This window comes from Tasmannia lanceolata, unplaced genomic scaffold (assembly GCF_043159265.1).
Source record: "Tasmannia lanceolata isolate RefF3 unplaced genomic scaffold, GAP_Taslan_0.1 ptg000012l, whole genome shotgun sequence".
NCBI lineage: Eukaryota > Viridiplantae > Streptophyta > Magnoliopsida > Canellales > Winteraceae > Tasmannia > Tasmannia lanceolata.
The window spans coordinates 435651-454785 of record NW_027518689.1 but is presented as its reverse complement, the minus strand read 5'-3'; the positions used below and the strand labels follow the sequence as shown (position 1 = coordinate 454785).

The window sequence follows — 19135 nt, the reverse complement described above, 5'->3', positions numbered from 1 at the left end:
AATGAATTGGAAATGCTGCTTAAAGGGTGGTGATACCTAATGGCTAATCTCATTAAATCTTATTAGGAGATTGTAAGTTATTTTGAAGGGGGGAGATCTTTGGATCTGAACCATCGGATTGAAATAAGGGAAATGATATATTAGCCTTTTTTTAAAAAAAAAATTGGACATCCCTATAGTGTAAAAAGTGTAGCGAGGATGTCCCATGAAAAAAAAGAAAAAGGGGGCAATATATCACTTACCCTGTTTGGATTGCAAGAAAAACATTTCTGATGGAAACAGTTTTCATGAGAAACTTTTTTCTTTTCTTTCCACGATTTAGGCCCTGTTCGTTTCAGATTGTCACAACAGATGGTGAGAGCCAATAATCGGCTATTGGCCCTCACCATCTGTTGTCACAATCTGAAACGAACAGGGCCTTAGAAGGAAATGATATGGTTATGGTAAATTTGGATGGATATTATTATAACTTGTAGTCCCTTTAAATAAAATTTGAATTGTCTTGGTTCCAATTATCTTTTTGATGTCTTCAAAAAGTAAGAAATTTTAGAAATATTTTTCCTTTCCAAACTTTACCACAAAATTATTGCCATCCAAAAATAAATTCCATTGTTTTATAGAATTAGCAAATGCAATTATTTCATGTAAGAGACAATTCAAAACATGACAATCTTCAATTGTTCGTCAAATTGAACATGAAAAAGTTATGGGAGATTGTATATATACAGAGAAACACCGCCAAATTCAAAGTAGAGGGTGTTTACATAACCAAACATGAGACAAGTTGACAGTGCACAGTTTTAGTATATCCTGACGGACAAAACAAATGGGATCATTAAAACAGCAAGATGGTACGAAGATTGGAAAGCGTAAATGTGGTACCAATAGAGAGCCTTTCTTTTGGGAATAGGAAGAAAGCTCCGGACAATGCATCAGACCACACTTGAAACAAGCATTTGAATTGTTTGGGGCGATTGTGATGATCTTCAACTTGATGTGTAGGGGCTGATTTTGTAGAATTTTTGTTGAAATATTTGGACCTTGACTTTGTACCTCCACCATGTGAAGATTCACCTTTAGAAGAAGGATAGAGACTACGAACATCCACATACTTTTTAGCACCACGACGAGAAAGCTTAGCCTCCACCTTCAAGGCTAGTTGATAAAGAAGAATGCTTTATCAGGGGTGCGATTCACTGAAGTATAGTGGGTCTAACCTTTGAGCAGTCAGGGGTGTGATTCACTGAAGTATAGTGGGTCTCACCTTTGAGCCATTCATTTGATTGGCCTTTTTGGGTAAAAAAAAAACACTATTGGATATCATACCCATGAATCACTATATCCCATGATTTCTCCCAAATAGTTCTTATGCAGCACATAACACATCAAACACACACACACACACACACCCATCCTAGTATCACGGGCCTAATGATTGAGCAGCGGAATAACCCGTGCGGCGCCCCAACATCCATGAATGCTAGGGCAGGCCTTCAATCACGCAAGGCTCTGAAGGCCCAACATGCCAACACCCCTTGATTCTTTGAATGCGCACACAGACTCTTGGGAGTAGATGTGCTGGACCTTGGAGGCTAGCAAATTCAGTTGAAGAGATTAGAGATCTTATACGAGATATCCGCCCATCATTAAGGCATAGAAGACGAACATCAAACTCGATGGCAGATATCTTAGCAAAGGAGAGTGTAAGACGACCAAATATGGAAATAACTTTTGACAACGCTTCGGGGATCACATAGATCCATTATGCTTTGTTTTCTTTTTGTACACCCACGGGGACAGCTTCTTCCGTGTGTTAATATGTAAATTTTACAGATGAAATTGAATAGTTACCTTTCAAAAAAAATATTAAAATGAAATGCGCATTAAGCTAAAATGGGGAAATTAATGGGAATACCTTGCGCGCGGTGACTACATTGGGCAAGGGTGCATGATCTCCTTTCTAAAATCGCAAGAGGTTAGGGATACAGAAGGAGCGTTCCAGAGCCTCTTGCCTTCGTTAAGGAAAGAGGCTCTGCCACCGGTGAGGGGTGAAAAGGAGATCTCTGAAGTGTGGCTGATGGAACCCCATGTGAATACGGAGATAGTGGAAATGGAGAGCACCATTATTTGTCTTTTTAGAGTTGCTGGTGAGTTCTCTTCAGGGTTTTTAGGAAACAACTAAGAACAGCAGCTCAGAAATCAAGAGGGGGTGCGATTCATTTCTCTTTAGGGTTTTTATGGACAAGTTTTTACGGACAAGGAAGATTGCTTTGTCAGGGGTGTGATTCACTGAAGTATAGTGGGTCTCACCTTTGAGCCATTCATTTGATGGGCCTTTTTGGGTAAAAAAAAACACTATTGGATATCAAGCCCATGAATCACTATATCCCATGATTTCTCCCAAATAGTTCTTATGGAGCACATAACACATCAAACTCACACACACACACACCCATCCTAGTGTCACGGGCCTAATGATTGAGCAGCGGAATAACCCGTGCGGCGCCCCAACCTGCACTAATGCTAAGGCAAGCCTTCATGTGTCTGAGTGTTGTAATCTATTTTAATTGAAGCATTTAGCCAAAAAAATTCCTCTGCTACCTGTTCCTTTCTTTTATTTACGAACCTCCATCGAAAAGCTTCTCTTCGCTCTCTACGAATCAATCTTTATAGTTTGTTCTTAGAGCCATAAAATGCATTTGGTGACTGTTGATTGTTTATTTAATTGAATATCCCTTTTTTAACTCATTTTGTATGTATGTAAACCTTCATTTTTATATATGTTGCATCCGTAAGTGTGTCTGTGTATCAAACATATGCCTCAATGATTTTTTTTTTTTTTTCAAATTTTAGTGTTCACTGCTCACTTCTGTTGAACTCTCAACTTCATTTCAGGTGTTGGGCAATGCAAAAGGTGCTGTGGCTGTTGTAATATCTGTATTCATCTTTCGAAATCCCGTTTCGTTTATTGGAATGGCGGGATATTCGATTACAGTTATCGAGGTTGTTATTTACGGCGAAACGAAAAGGCGGTGTAAGTGAGAAATTCAGGCACCTACTTGTTTGAAGATAGAGAGGATAATGCAAGAGTTATTGTCTCTGTTGTAGTAACACATAAAAAGATTCTGCTGATCATTAGAAAAGAGGAATTGATGGGTAATGAGAATGTATTGCACTGAAACTTCATTTATAGGAAAGTGATTTCCATGCTCCTACGCCCTGTTTGGATTGCAAGAAAAAAAAATTCTGATGGGGAAAATTTTCTTAGGAATTTTTTTTATTTCCACAATTTAGAGGGAACTGTTATGCTTATGGATAATTTGGACGGATATTATCTAAATAAAATTTGAATAGGGTTGGTTCAGATTATCTTTTTTGTGTGTTAAAAAAGTATGAAATTTTAGAAATATTTTTCCTTTCCAAACTTTTCCATAAAATTCTTGTCATCCGAAATAGAACAGTTCTCTGATTTGTCGCTAGTACCTTTTTGAGATTAATCGCATTAGTCTAAGGCCATGATTATCAACAATGAAAAATTATTCCAAGGAATATTGGTGTGCCCAATAGTCTGAGGGTCGGGTCTGCGGGCAAGGATGGTACTCTGGGATAGGCTTGAGTCTGAAGTAGGGGGTGTCAATGGATCCACTTCGGGTCGGATCCACCTATGTCATAGTCACGACCCATTCAAATTCCTTATCGGTCGGGTCGGAGTCAGATTGTTCTTTGGATCCTACTTTCCACGTCATGATCACGATCTATTTTAATTCAGACCGTTCATCGGAGTGTCCTATTATGTCCCACTAAGCTAAGTAAACAATTAATTTTTTAAAAAGAGATAGAATGGCAATCCACTATTAGTGTCTCTATGCATTTTCTTCAACTAAATTAAAAATTTATCTATGTTTAATCTATGTGTATAAATACCCTTCATAGAACGGTTAGCATTAACACAATTTAGAGGGTATTTTTGTAAACCGTTTCGGATCATGACTATCCAATGGGCATCTGTGGCGTGCCCATACACAATCCAAATTTTTTCAGATCCCAGATTTGATGATCCGAAATATGCCCATGGATCCTATTCATATGTTTAGATCCTATTCATTAACGTAAGGATTCGGACGATCCATCGGACCGTTTGGATCCATTGACACCCCTAGGCGGAAGTGGAGAGAGCATGAAAAATCCAGAAAAAAAATTACCTATTTAAAACTGGTTTTTGGTTTTCCTGGGAGTTGTGAGAACATCGTATCTCATAAAATGGTGAACAGGCACAAGCTCAAAACCGAACAACATCCAAAGCCGTATAAGATTGCATGGTTCAAGAAAGGATACGAGAGTAACTTTTTTCTTTCCAAGAATGAATTTGATCAAGAGATCAATGATAATGGTAAATTCGATGCTCTACTTCTTGTTGAAACTAACAAAGAGTACGAGGAACTTCAACGGCAATTCAATGAATTCATAACCAAAGAAATTGGATCTGATTGCATATTAGGTGAACCGATGGATATTGAATTGATGGGTGAATGAAAAAATATTACATTGATTTTTTCATCCAATTACATCGATCTATTTTTATTCGATCCTACATTGAAGCTCACAGTTGATATTTATATATTCAAACATGTTCAATATCTAGACAAATTATCACTTCTTCATGGAGATTATGAAGCGGAGTTTGATCTTGGGAAGTTTCAATTGATGATCATTCTTCGATACTTCAAGGTTCGAGGGCGAGTTTGCTTGAACCAAAGAAGTTTAGCAAATTTCAATATCATGTGGATGCCCCTTTTCAAGTGCTTAAGAAAATTGGGGATAATGCATTCAAGGTTGAGCTCCCTCCAAATATCAATAGTCACACAACTTCAATGTTAAAGACTTGACAACTTATCATGGAGAGCTTGATGAGAACTCGTGGGCGAGTTCTTTCTCACCCGGAGATAATGATACAGTGCCAACATGGCAGCCATGTCATGCCTAGGTGATTTTGGTGGAGTTCCAAGCTGTATTCCTATAGTAATGTTGCTGGCCCATTTTTGAACTTTTAAGTGGCAGAATTATGGAAAGTAGTAAACTACAAAGTTGTAAGTCTCTTTGAGATCTTTCCAACAAGTATTTGTGTTCGAAAATTGGACTAGAGGGGTAGAAAGTTATGGCAGTTTTTGTGGACAATGTCTGCGGGTTCCCAAAGCAGTCAAAGTTTGTGAGTTCACCACCAGTCTTTTATCTTCTTGTCCTACAACAGCAAGTATTGACAAAATGTAGCGAATAATTATATTTTTTATTAAAGAAATGCGATATGATGAGTACTAAAATTCAGACCATCTCGACGTTTCCATGGAAAAAAGTACCAGACTTCATTGAAGTATTGACAGCCACATCAATGAATAAGAAAAAAAATCTGGCAGCAAAGGACGGGCACGAAATGGCTTTCCGTGAAGGTGGCTAGCAAATCCCCAATAAAATATTACAACCCTCATAATATTTTCATGAATAATAGTATTGCTCGCATGTCTTGTTTTTAGAGCTGATGAATAATTCAGAGTAGGCCTTTTTCTTACATGCTTGCGATTAATTCATCAGTTTCTTATGCATAATTCACAGAACAAATTAAATAAGTTAGTTATGTAGACTTACAATTGCCTCACAGAAATATTCAAGAATCTAAAATTACATTATGATCAAAATACTACGTAGCAAACTAAGAATAGAGAAAGCTGATAATAATTAAATGGAATTCACTAACTCAAGTATGGAGCGACCCAAATGGGTGGCTCCGTAACCCAATGCAAAGTGTTTATAGGTGTTAAACTCCTATCCTCCAAGTTGAAGACGCCATTACCATAATTCCATTCTCGTCCATCATCTGTGAAGTAGATGCAGTTTCCCTTGCACTGGGGAAAGTCAAGAGCTGACAGAGACAATGAGCTACTGCATCCCAAGAACAATATTTGATCGCCTATGTTTTCAGTCTTGATCCACTTTCTTGTGTCTTCTTCCAATTCAAAAACATCGAACCACACTCTCCAAACAGGTTCAAATCGGTTTTCATCATCATCGTAGCCAAAAACAGGATACCACTCGTGTTGTCTTAAAACCTTCAACAACCTCCCGGAAGATTCCACTAGATACCTCTTATCAGCTCTTTCTCGACATGGATGTGTAATTACTGTAAACTTAGGAAAGTCATTGGAAGCTAAGTCACAAGTTACAACAGCATTGAAATTAGTGATTGCATAGAATTTGTCCTTGTAAAAAATGACATCTTCATAAGGCCCCCACCATTGATTCTCTAAAGTAGTCCATTTTTCATCCCCGGGTTTATAAAAGGACAATTTGTTTCTATTAGTGACAATGGTAACAAAGACATAGTCTGGTGTTGAAATGGGATTTGCAGATAAAAGAGTCTTCGTCATATACACAATTTCAGCTAATTAGTGAGTAGTGACAATGATAACAACAGTAGAGTATTGAAATAGAATTTGCCAATAAAAGAGTCTTGATGATGTATAGGTAGTTCCTTGTTTCTTCAGGATCGGTACTATTTTGGTCATCAGGAAATGTATCAAGCGACGGAAGCTGAATTTGGCCCCTAGTGAAGGGATTTAAGAGATGGATGTTAGAACTATCATCTACTGTGACCACCCATCCCTTGGAAGACCCACGACACCATTTTCCATGAAATTCTGGAAATTGAATATCGTAAAGCTTATTTTCAGTGATACTATAGAAGTTACGGGTTTCAGTACGCTCTTTGTTAGGGAGCATCATAAATGGAAGTTGGTCTTGAAAGTCCAACCAATGGCGATTTTCCTTGGTGACCTGATACCAGGATGGGCACACAGCACCAAACCGGATTTGATCGACGATGAGAGGTAGACGATTGAAGACCATCGCTAAGAGCTCATTTGGAACTTCGGACCACTCACCCATGTCACTGTTCATGTCTATCTTCTTACTACTGAACGGATTGGAAGCTAAAAAAGAGAAAATATAATTATGATGAGCAATCAGAGCAAATAATTAATATGCAAAGGAGAACCCCTTTTGATACTCCCTAAAATTTATTTCCTTATAATCAAATATGAATATAATCTAATAGTTCAACTATAATTCAAATAACTGATATAATAGTTGTATATCTATCACCAAATTATATGATTAATGTCTTCCAAGAGGATCTAATGTCCCATTTGCAAATAAGATTAACTTCCACTGATATCCAACTATGCTCATAGTCTCCTAATGTATAAATGCAATCCTATAAATAAATTAGTGATTAGTAAGAACTTATCCTAAATTAATCATATTTGCAAATGATTAATTAAGGTATCTTTTAGAGGTAGCCAAAGAGAAGAGAAAAATACAGCTACATAGTACATGTATGTCATAGTACTTGAATACACGCACACAATATATATATATAGGGGTTTGCTAGCGTCCATCGCAGAAGGCTTTTCGCGAATGGTTTGTTGCATGTGACAACAACCACCTCATGAATAAAGACAAAGTCTGCTGAAAAGTGAGCCTTCGTGGCTGCTGTCACATGCAACAGATCAAAAAGCCTTCTGCGATGGACGCTAGCAAATCCCATATATATATATATATATATGTTGTATTTATATATATGTTATATATATATGTTGTATTTATATATATGTTGTATTTATTTGGTCGACCTACCTGAAAGTTATCTGGTCTGCTGACCAAAAACTGAGTGGGGACCACATTGTTTGGTGATCCAAACCATTCATTTGATGGACCCTTACATATATAGGGTGTGCCCAAAAAATCATCTCCATAGGATCTTCCTAATGCTTCGATTTGTGGAGGTGCAAAATGGACAAATTTTATAGCCGTCCATTTTAAACCTCCACAAATCAAGGGTTAGGATGATACTATGGAGACAATTTTTTGGGCACACCCTATATATGTCAGGGCCCATCTCGACGAGATAAGTTACCTGGTCCGTCGACCATAAATAGAGCGGGGCCCACATTGTTTAGGTGATCCAAACCATTCATTTGATAGGCCCTTACATAGATAGGGTGTGCCCAAAAAATCATCCCGATCCTCCTAGCCCTTCGATTTATGGAGGTGCAAAATGGACAGATTTTACACCCTTTATGTCCATCCCTTCCTAAAATGGCTTGGTTTTGGAAAAACTAGAACAAAAGAGTTGTTTAATATAGCCATTTTTGAGAAACGAAAAATAGAAGTGATGAACATGCAGGGAAAGTGGTGAAAATGTCAGCTCACAAAAGCCTCTAAGTAGGCAAATAGCACAATAAAACTTACTACAAACTCTCTCTCAAAGATAAACAAGATATTCCAAAATCTAACACTTTGGATGAAGTCAATATCAAGGCACACGTGTTTTGGGAGAGGTTTGAAACCCAAAATGATAACCAAATAGATTTGAGGGTGTTAGGCTATTTCAAAATGTTTTCATCAAGTTAAAATGAAGCCTTTGAATGGATATAGCTGTTGGAGGGTAAAACCGTAAAAACTGGGTGCAAATTAAAGCTGTGCAAAAAACCAATGGCTACTTTTCCAGATAGGGGCGGTCGACCGGGGTGTCGCTGTCCCCCATGCCTCATCGGGTGCTCTTTGAAAAATTCAAATTCTTTATCGCCGCGGTCGACCGAGTCGATCGTGGTCGCCGGCGGACCATGTTCTGGTCAGATGTTAAAATGCCAATATATATATTGTGAAACTACCAGTTACTCCAAAAGTTTAAGCTGTTGGAAAAAGCGTTATCTAATCTTTCACACACACACACACAGATATATAAGTGGGATTATGAGTGGCCAGAATCAGAGCAGGTGTGTGAGTATAAGTGGCAATAGGAAGTAAAAATAAGTTCTTTATAAATCCAAGCATCTGATATTCAAAAGGTCTATGTCTGTGGATCCTAAGTAGAACTTAAGAACCATATGTAGAATTCACAATATTGAGGACAACACATTTAGGGTTTAGATGTGGTGTGATTAGAATCACATTCACCAATAAGCGATCACATCTATCTATTATAATATAGCATAATGGGGCTTTCACTGTTCACGCTGACGTGGAAAGTCCCCTATTGGGCTTTGAACCGATGTGGCACCTCCTTCAAAAAATGAAAAATTGTCACCTGGAAGATTCCCTCTTTCAACTATGTGTTTTCCCTACTCTTACCAGACTCTACTTGCTTTATTTTCGCCCCAGTAATCTCTTTCTCCTAAATCTCCTTGGTGGATCTCTCTCTCTCTCTCTCTTAACAACGATATGCTTTTCCATCTATCCCTTATAATCTCTAGTAAATTCGTCTAAAAATATCCATCTCTCTCTCAGCCAAAGATTTAGTTTTCTATCTTATCCCCTAAAATCTATCCAATCATGCTCATGTTCACCTGATTCTCCAACCCTAATTCAATTCCCTCTTTCTACTTCCACGATGTACCAGTTACCACAACCGACGGTGTCGGCGAGTTCTCATGTGTGGTGGGCCTACCGTTCGATTTATAGTGGTGTCATTGATGGAGAATGAGGTGTAGCATCTCCATATGTTGAAGTACTTCAACATATGGAGATGCTACACCTCAAAACCACTACAACTTGACAATCCTAATGTGAAATTACGGGTCGGGTTGTTTGAGTCCGGTCAGGTTCGTGTTGAAGGGCCGGGTTGACCCCACTCGCATAAAAACCCGACATTGTTAAATTTTTTTATAAAAACCTAAATGGGAAACCTGACCCAACCCGACCCAAATTGGGAAATCGGGTCGGGTTCAGGTCGGGTCGGGTCAGCTTTCATCGGGTTGAGAGTCGAGTCGGGTTCGGGTAAACGGTTTAGAGTTTTGGGCCAGGTTTGGGTTGGCTTCAACCCAACCCAAGTTGCACCCCATAGGTGGACTGCGTGTACACAACTTGGGGTGACCTGTTGGTTCCTCACAGATTTATAGATCAAAAGGCCGATGCATTTGAAACAATGGGTGTTTGAGAAGGTATCTCTATGGTCTCTAAGTAGTGGTGCATAGTTTTAATGCATAATTATAATTAGGGAAAAGTATCATCACATATTTGCCAGGCAAAAAAAAGGTGGGCGCAGAAACATACTTTTCAAGGTCTCGCAAGATATACAAGGTGTTTTGTGGTTTTTTTATTAGATTTTTGGAGTTTTTTTCCGGTCTAGACAATCCTTACTAAAATCCAACATTTACTTTAAAGTTACCGCATTTATTGTTCTTTCTCGGCTTTCTAAAATCTTTGAAAATCATCCCGTGCGATGGTTCTTATTTCTTATTAGATGATGAGTGTAAAACTCATATCATTGCTTGTTCTGTAACTATTTTTTATTTTTTCCAGATCTTAATTAGTTTCAAAACCGGGCATCGCACGGTTGATCCCGCTAGTGGACAAATAAATTTGAAGACAACCAAATGATTACTTAACTGAACTTGAAGACTTGAACACTCGAGATTATTTCCAATGGTAGATAGAAACTATCGGATTACCATACCAGCAATGCATTAATGTCCTTTAATAAGATGAAAGTACAAAATAGAAACCCAGACATTTTCCAGATAATGGTCACCCAGCTCCAATCGATTTCAACCAAATTGGAAGGAGATACAACTACAAAAGTAATCTTAAAATTCGGCAAGCTCCACAATTTAAATGCTACAATTATTGCATGCATATGCTATAAAAGAGTTTTAAGACCAACTTCGTCTGTTACCAAAATCATTAAATAAATGTGGGAAATATAACCTTGACTACTTAACCCCATGACCACTTGACTTTCTTGGAACTCACCACATGCATGGAGATTGCCATGCACCCATTGATGTTCCTACAATGGAACTCTACTACATTGGCAGCTTGCAACATTGACTTGACTACATTGGAGCTCACTCTTTTGAGAGTTAATGTTCTAGGGACTTAGTTTCTTATTTTAGAATTGTATTAGACATTTACTTTATTTTTTGTTAGTGTTAGTGGCAGCTTTGGGAAGCTAAATATAGTTAAGATATGTTAATCTCGGATTTGAAATGTAGCCTATGGTCCTGGTATCTTCTTTTTCTTTAGGCCATATTAATGAAATTTGAAGTATATCTTTGACTAGTGTAACAACTGTTAGTGATTTTGCATTTTCAAAATCATGTATATTACATGTTTTAGTGTTTTGGAAAATGTTTTATCAAAAGCGTTTGGAAAAAAGAAAATGTTTTCTTGGAAATATTTGCTTTTACAAAAGGATGTAGAAGTGTAGTTGAAAAGATAGTTCCACATCGGATGAGAGAAAAGAAAGAGAAGGGCTTATAAAGCACTACCTTTTCTAAATCTTGTTGATTGCACATTGGGTTGAACCCGCGGGACGGTGCAACGCACCGTTCGCACACGCGCACGCGCGCGCGCGGCGTGGGCAATGGGCGCATAGTGGCGCTTTATTGGCGCTTTTTTAGGCGCACTTTGCACTACGCAACGTCGCGAGGAGCGATTGGAGCCTTTAATTTTTCCAGATTTGATCTGCACCGTTGGATCAAGATGAAGGTGGACCGGTCAAATGGTTCGCAGGCCCATCAAGCAGAATGGTTCAGTTGGGTTGGGCATCGGTTCGGGCCTAACGGTCGGCCCAACGGGCCCATGACTCCAACGGTCAAAGGGTGTGATCAAATGGGTTGTGTCCCTTCCCCCAACGGTCATGTGCCAAGGGGGTGCGATCCACACCATAGATGGTTGATCTAACGATGACTGGGTTGGAGAGAGGTTTTACTCAAACCAACAGTCACCTCTAGAATCGATCAGGACCATTCAATATCAATGGGTGCGATCTAACGGTCAGATTTCAAACATTCTGGAAAGGTGTTTTTCACACTGAAAAGACACCAGATGGTCTATAAAATATGTGCAAACTTCAGTCATTTCATATAGAAATCGAATTGGCAATTCTGACTGATTTTACACTCTCTTCTACACTCCTACAAAAATCCCCAAGTATTTCTACATACTGTTTTTCTTTTGTTTACTGTTCTAGATACTGTTTTTCTGCAGAAGATTTCAAACATTCTGGAAAGGTGCCCTGTAGAGGTGTTTTTCATACTGAAAAGACACCAGATGGTCTATAAAATATGTGCAAACTTCAGTCATTTCATATAGAAATCGAATTGGCAATTCTGACTGATTTTACACTCTCTTCTACACTCCTACAAAAATCCCCAAGTATTTCTACATACTGTTTTTCTTTTGTTTACTGTTCTAGATACTGTTTTTCTGCAGAAACAGAATCTAGAGATTTCTCTAAGGCTTGAGATTTCGGAAGGGCATTTCGGGTTTGATTCCGCTAGTGCTACGCGTCATCAAACATTAGTAGGGCTTCCCTACTAGGCTTCATTGTATCTTGGAGGCAATTCGCGGATCCTCTTTGCACACTACTAGTGGGGGCGAATCTTGTCTTAAGGAAAGTGATATCACGCCTTGAAGCAACAAGTTTCTGTTTTCTATCATCAACAGTACCCTCAACAAATTTTCCAACACTTGGGCTTCACTGTGTGTCAGTGGCTTCAAAAGAAAGGACTGATATTTTCTTCTTTTTTGTAAGCCGATTAGTGAAAATTTAAGTCTCATTGACTAGTGTAACAACTTGGGCTTCAATCTTTGTGTGCGGCTTCAAGAGAACAATTTTCTCCCATTGAATCTCATCTTCTCCCTCCATCTAGTTGGTGTCATTCCATCAAAGTGGTATCAGAGCAACATTGAAGGTTAATCATGGCTTCCAACGAAATGTTGCAACCTCAACTTCCTCGATTCAACGACAAAAACTACAACCAATGGAGCATTCAAATGAAGGTGTATTATGGATCTCAAGATCTACGGGATATTGCTAAGATCTATAGGATATTGTTGGTAAGATTACAAACTCCTATGGCACTTTTGGCTACCATGAATTTATTTTCATGATAAATTAGCTTCTCTAAGTGGTGAGGGAGAGTAGGAGAGGAATAGATACAAGAGGGACTAAGTGATGGGAGGGAAAGAAAAGCCTCGAAAACCAAGAAGCAAAAAATCTCCCCCTAAAATATGATCGACTTTTTCCAAGTTTTTTAGCCACTTCCCACCCTCAACTCAGTCGTGCCCTCTCAATTATCTCCTTCTCCCAGCCGCACTACCCCTCTCACCACTTGGAGAAGCTAATTTATCATGGAAAAATTTCAAGGTTGCCAGACATGCCTTTAGATGTGAGTTTGATTTATTAAAGATCGCAGATTCAGAAACGGTTGAAGATTTTTTCAATCGGTTGTTTCCCTTGTGAATCAACCAAGAGTAAATGGTGAAGTTATTCAAGTTCAAAGGGTTGTAGAAAATATCCATAGAAGTTTGACTCAAAATTTTGAGTACATTGTTTGCAATTGAAGAATCTAAGAATTTGTCTTCTTTTTCCTTAAAAAGTTTGTTAGGACCACTCTCCAATCCCATGAACTTCGAATGTTGTTTGATTCTTCTCCTCTAGAATAAGCTTTTTGATTTGAGGAAGTTATTGCTGATTTAATAATATGGTATAGGTCAAGTGCAGGATTTCTATTTTAGGGTTAGTTTTGTCTAAGTTTTTAGGTTTTATTTAAGTTATTTTGGATGGATGGCTAATATTAGTTGCTTAGTTCTTAAGTTAACTTTTAGGGCTCCTTTTAACTTTAAATAGATGTTATAAGAGCATTGATAGGGACTTTTGATTAGTGTATGAAAATTTGCCTTCAGGCTTTTAAGTTCTTTGAGAACTTTTGAGAATTTTCTAGTTTCAAAAATTCGACTCTAAAAGGATCGAACCTAATCTCATCCCCTTAACGGTGATCGAAATATTATATTCCCTATGACGGTGATCAAGGCGTCCCTTGTTATTTTGTCTATTTTGCCTATGTTGTTACGTAACAAGGTAGTTCAGGGTTTTAGAACTGCATCAGTCGGTATCAGAGCAAATTCTTTCAAATTCTTTTCTTGGGTTAAAGAAGTTTGGTAGCGGCATTTGCATGGATTTGTGATGGCTATAGAGTACCTTCGATCACTTTAAAGGATAGTTGTTGAATGCCAAGACTAGGAGGTAACACCATACTTGAAATTATTTTATTATTACCTAGAGCAAGAAATCATAAATTGAGTGTCACCATCAACCTATGATGAATAGTCAGATGATGGAAATTAAATTATTACTAAAAGTTCAGATAATGGGTCCTTAGCTTTTGATGGTGACGAACTTATCAACTAATCACAACTTATTAACTAATCACTTGAAGGAATAATTGATATATGTTATGAAATAATGAATGGAGAACTAAAAGATTTTGGATTGGATAAAATATTAGGTGAACCAATAGAGATTGAAGAGATAGGTGAATGGGAAAAAATTAAATCAAATTTTCATCAATTTATATTGATCTGATTTTATTAAATCCTACATTGAAGAATACAGGCAATATTCATGACTTCAAGCATGTTCAAGAACATAATAGATTATCACTTCGTCTTGGAGATTATGACACAGGTTTGATCCTCAAGAGTTTCAGTTGATAACTATTCTTTGATTCTCTAAAACTTGAGGGCAAGTTTTTTTGAACCAGGGGAGTATGATGCGGACAAAAATCACCAAGAAAGTTCGGTTCTTGGCGTGAAAGAAGTCTCTTATTCTTTAACTTTTATTTTCGTCATTTTATTTGTAGACCCACTTCTCAGGGATCAAATCTTGTCCATTTGGCAAGATTTTGGTCTCATTAGAAAGGTTTTTCAATTACCTAGCAAATGAGACTAATATCACGCGATTTGGACATCATATGAGGAAGTTGTTTCCCATTTAATGACATGGTATGGGTCAATTACTGAATTTCTATTTTAGGGTTAGTTTTGTCCAAGTTTTAAGGTTTTATTTAAGTTATTTTAGATGGACGGATGATATTAGTTGCTTAGGTCTTAAGTTAGCTCTTAGCGTGTCCTAAATTAGCTTTTAGGGTTTCTTTTACTTATAAATAGATGTTATGAAAGCATTGTAAGGGACTTCTTTTGATTATTGAATGAAAATTTGCCTCTAAGCTTTTGAGAGACTTAGTTTCTTGTTTTGGAATTGTATTAGACATTTACTTTATATTTTAGTGTGATGGTGGTATCTCAGGGAAGCTAATTATAGTTAAGAAATGTTAATCTCGGATTTGAAATTTAGCCTATATATTGGGCATTGCATCTTCTTCTTTTGTAAGCCATTTAGTGAAATTTGAAGTCTTTTGACCAATGTAACAACTTGGGCTTCACTCTTTGTATGCTTGGCATCAAGAGAAGAATTTTCTTCTCTTGAATCTCATCTTCTCCCTCCATTAGGTTTCATTCCAACAATAAATCAATAAATTGGCATTTGAAGATTCAAAAGACAATACCAATTTGGAATTTTGCAGTTGCCCACACCCATGGGTAAAAATAGAAAATGTGACTAACAATACCAATTTGGAATTTTGCAGATGCCCCCACCCCAATGGGAAAAATAGAAAATTACAATTTCTCGAATTACGAAAACACGAAAATATGAAAGTACCAAATGAAAATGCGGTTATCTGTTCCAGATCTACTTTGCTGGCATCAAATCTAAAAAGCCAGTTCCAAAACAAAACAAAAAAAAAAACTCAACAGAAAAACAGAATTTGTACATAAAATCACAAAAAAGTTCATTCATCCCAAGAACGGAACTTCAACCAACAATATCAACTACCAAAATGATGATAAGAAAAAACAACACAGAACCAAAATAATGATAAGAAGAAAACAATATAGAGCACACAAACTGATATTGTTATACAAAGATCAGACTCATTACCATATATCTTCATGGAGTTTTAAGCAAATTTAACCAAAGCTTGAGAATACATCCTTTGAGATCTAAATTGGTCGGGCACAAAGGGAGGGGAGGGTTTCCATGATTACAAGCATGGCTCACAGGCTGACGGAGGGGTTTTCTTTTGTGCTCTTTTTTTTTGGTTTATCTCTTTTCCATAGACCTTGGTTTACAATTTCTCTTTTCAGGTAGAATCTTATGCAGTGATCTGTAGTCATCAACTAGTCCAAAAATATGATACTTGACCACGCTGTTAAAGTTTTCAATTCGTAAAATTCTTTAAAAGGGCCTTCTTTTCTTTATATAATAAGAAACCATGTACAGTTTATATTAGAAATATAACAATAAGCAAACTTTGTCCACCAAAATTATAATTTATACATATGGAACTAACATTAGGAATTATGTTGTTGTTTTATGAAAACATTATGGCTAGAAACAATGGTTTATGACTTTGCAGTCCACACCATAAACTATAGCTAGTGAAATCATCCAAATACTGTGCACAAGATCAACCAAGTGAAATAAAAGACACGCGTGAGAACGTCAAAGTAAACACTGAAACATAAAAAGACAACGGATTTTTCCTTTTATTTCTTTATGTCATAAAAATATTAAATAGGGTTGCAAGACGGGTCGGGTTTTCTAAAACCCTACACTACCCGGAAAATTATCTGGGGTCGGGTCTAATTTTTTATGGGAAAACCTATATTCATAAACTTGACCCTACCCGAGATAGTTTCCCGGGTCAGGTTGGGTCGGGTTTTTATTTTTTAGCAGAGAATAGTGACTAATTTCAAAGATTGTAGAAAACAGCAAGTCTTCACACCAAAAAATCTAGAACGTTATGTTGTCAAAACCATAAATTTAAGAAGGAAACTATATTTTCATATCACAAGCATTATCACCTCAATGAAAACAGTTATACTAACATAGTGGAAAATAATTCACCATGTTATTCAAGTGATATTTGAGAAAGTGATAGTACACCGATGAGTTGGTTCGGGTTTATTTCTTGAAACCCGACCCTGCCCAATAATGGGTCATGTTTTCCAACCTAAAACCCAACCCAACCCAGGACACAGGATTTCTAAACCCGAACCAGGCTATTTTCGGTTCAGGTTGATGCGGGTCAGGTAAAACCGGAACAAAGTTGCAACACTAATATTAAATAATAGCCGCAACCAGATTTATGGAAAAAAAATATACCCTCTAAAGAGAAAACAGAGATGGTAAAACACAACTAGGTTAACAGAGCATTATCGGAGATTACTAGCTTCTGCTCGCAACAATTCATTCATGTGAGAAATTTTTTTGAATCCATTAAGGCCCTGTTTGGATAGCTAAGGGAAAAACAAATTCATCAGAAAAAAAATTTCTTGTGAAATTTTTTTTTCTGGGCATGATTTAGAGGGGTATTATCATAAATTGAAGGTCCTTCTAAGTAAAAAATTCATGATTTAGTAGGGAATTTTATAAATATTTTTCCTTTCCAAAATTTTCTCAAAAAATTCATGCAATCCAAACAGGGCCTTAAAAAAAAGAAGAGAGTTTAACATATGCGAGAGTAACAGAGACTGAGAAGAGAGATTCTCGATAAACATCTACAAACAACCATTTTTACCTTTATTTCTTGTTTGATTGCTTTGATAATGGGGTTAAGCAAATAGGGTTAAGGTTTCAAGCAGGGCCTAAAAATAGAATAACAGAGCTTAATATACAGAGACTAACAAGAGAGATTTCTCAATAAGTATCTTCGAACAACCATATTTTTGTTCAACTGCTTTGGAAATAGAGTTGGGTTTCATGAGATATAAAATTAAATAGATAGCATTAAAACAAGAAGAAGAAACTGAACTCACCTTTGTCCAAGGAAGGAAGAAGAAGATAGAGAGCCACAGGAGTTGGTCAAAGATAGATGGTGATATAAGCTGTATCCCATCATCTTTCCTCTTTACTCCAATAATATATGCTGTGGATTTTAACTCGGACTTTCTAATTATGTACTTTCCTACTCAACCACGTTTCCCGTATCTATTGTAAGTCCCTACAAATCGGAGGGTTAGGATCATCCTATAGAGAAGATTTTTCTTGGCACAAGCTATCTACGTTAGGTCCCAAGAAATGCGCGGTTTGGAACACTTAAAACAATGTTGGCTCGTCCATGAAAACATTGTGGCTAGAAACACTGGTTTATGACTTTGATCCATCACCCAATTAAAAACAGAAGGGAAATGTTATCAGCACTACTGTATTTTGATGAGGGCACTCCTCACTTTATTAAAAGTACGGTATGACCCGCACCGTAGGATGATCCAAACCGTCCATGGGCCACAGTCTAAATAGGTTGTGCCTCAAAAATCATTTCCATAAGTTGAAAATGGTTTCATTTTCAAGAAAAGACAAACAAATGAATTGGAAATGCTGCTTAAAGGGTGGTGCTAATCTCATGTACATCTTATTAGGAGATTGTAAGTTGTTTTGAAGGGGGGAGATCTTTGGGTCTTAACCATCCGATTGCAATAAGGGAAATGATATATTAACTTTTTTTTTAAACTCTGGACATCCCTCTAGTGTAAAAAGGGTAGTCAGATGTCCCGAGAAAAAAAAAGGGGGGCAAAGATATCACTTCCCCTGTTTGGACTGCAACAAAAACATTTCTAGAAAAAGTTTTCTTGAGAAACTTTTTTTTCTTTCCACAATTTAAGCCCTGTTCGTTTCAGATTGTGACATCCGCTGGTGAGGCCCCAACCGATTATGGTGGCCAATAATCGCCAATAATCGGTTGGGGCCTCACCAGCGGATGTCACAATCTGAAACGAACAGGGCCTTCAAAGGAAATGATATGATTATGGTTAATTTAGACGGATATTATTATAGCTTGTAAGTCCCTCCAAATAAAAATTTGAATCGTGGTGGTTCCAACTGTCTTTTTCATGTGTTCAAAAAGTAGGAAATTTTAGAAATATTTTTCCTTTCAAAACATTACCACAAAATTATTTCCATCCAAAAATGAATTCCATTGCTTCAGAGAATTAGCAAATGCGATTATTTCATATAAGAGACAGTTAGTTACCAAGGGGTTTGAACAAAAAAGTACTGACTTTCTTGAGATTTTTGCATTAGTAGTCAAGTTAATTTGTATTCATCTTGTACTTGCACTAGCTGCTACGAATGATTTAGAGCTAGAGCAAATGGATGTGAAGATGACATTTTTTCACAACAATGTTGAGGAAGAGGTACGCAACAACCTCAAGGTTTTGTATCAAAAGGTAAGGA

At 37.2% G+C, this 19135-nt stretch overlaps 1 long non-coding RNA gene across 1 annotated transcript; it reads right to left on the bottom strand.

Annotated features, from left to right (window-relative positions):
- Positions 1-5600: 5600 nt before the first annotated feature.
- Positions 5601-17848, bottom strand: LOC143886999 (uncharacterized). The gene is made up of 2 exons (XR_013253973.1): positions 17719-17848; positions 5601-6172 (listed from the first exon to the last, which is right to left on the bottom strand). It is a non-coding gene; the product is annotated as an uncharacterized LOC143886999 (long non-coding RNA).
- Positions 17849-19135: the final 1287 nt, after the last annotated feature.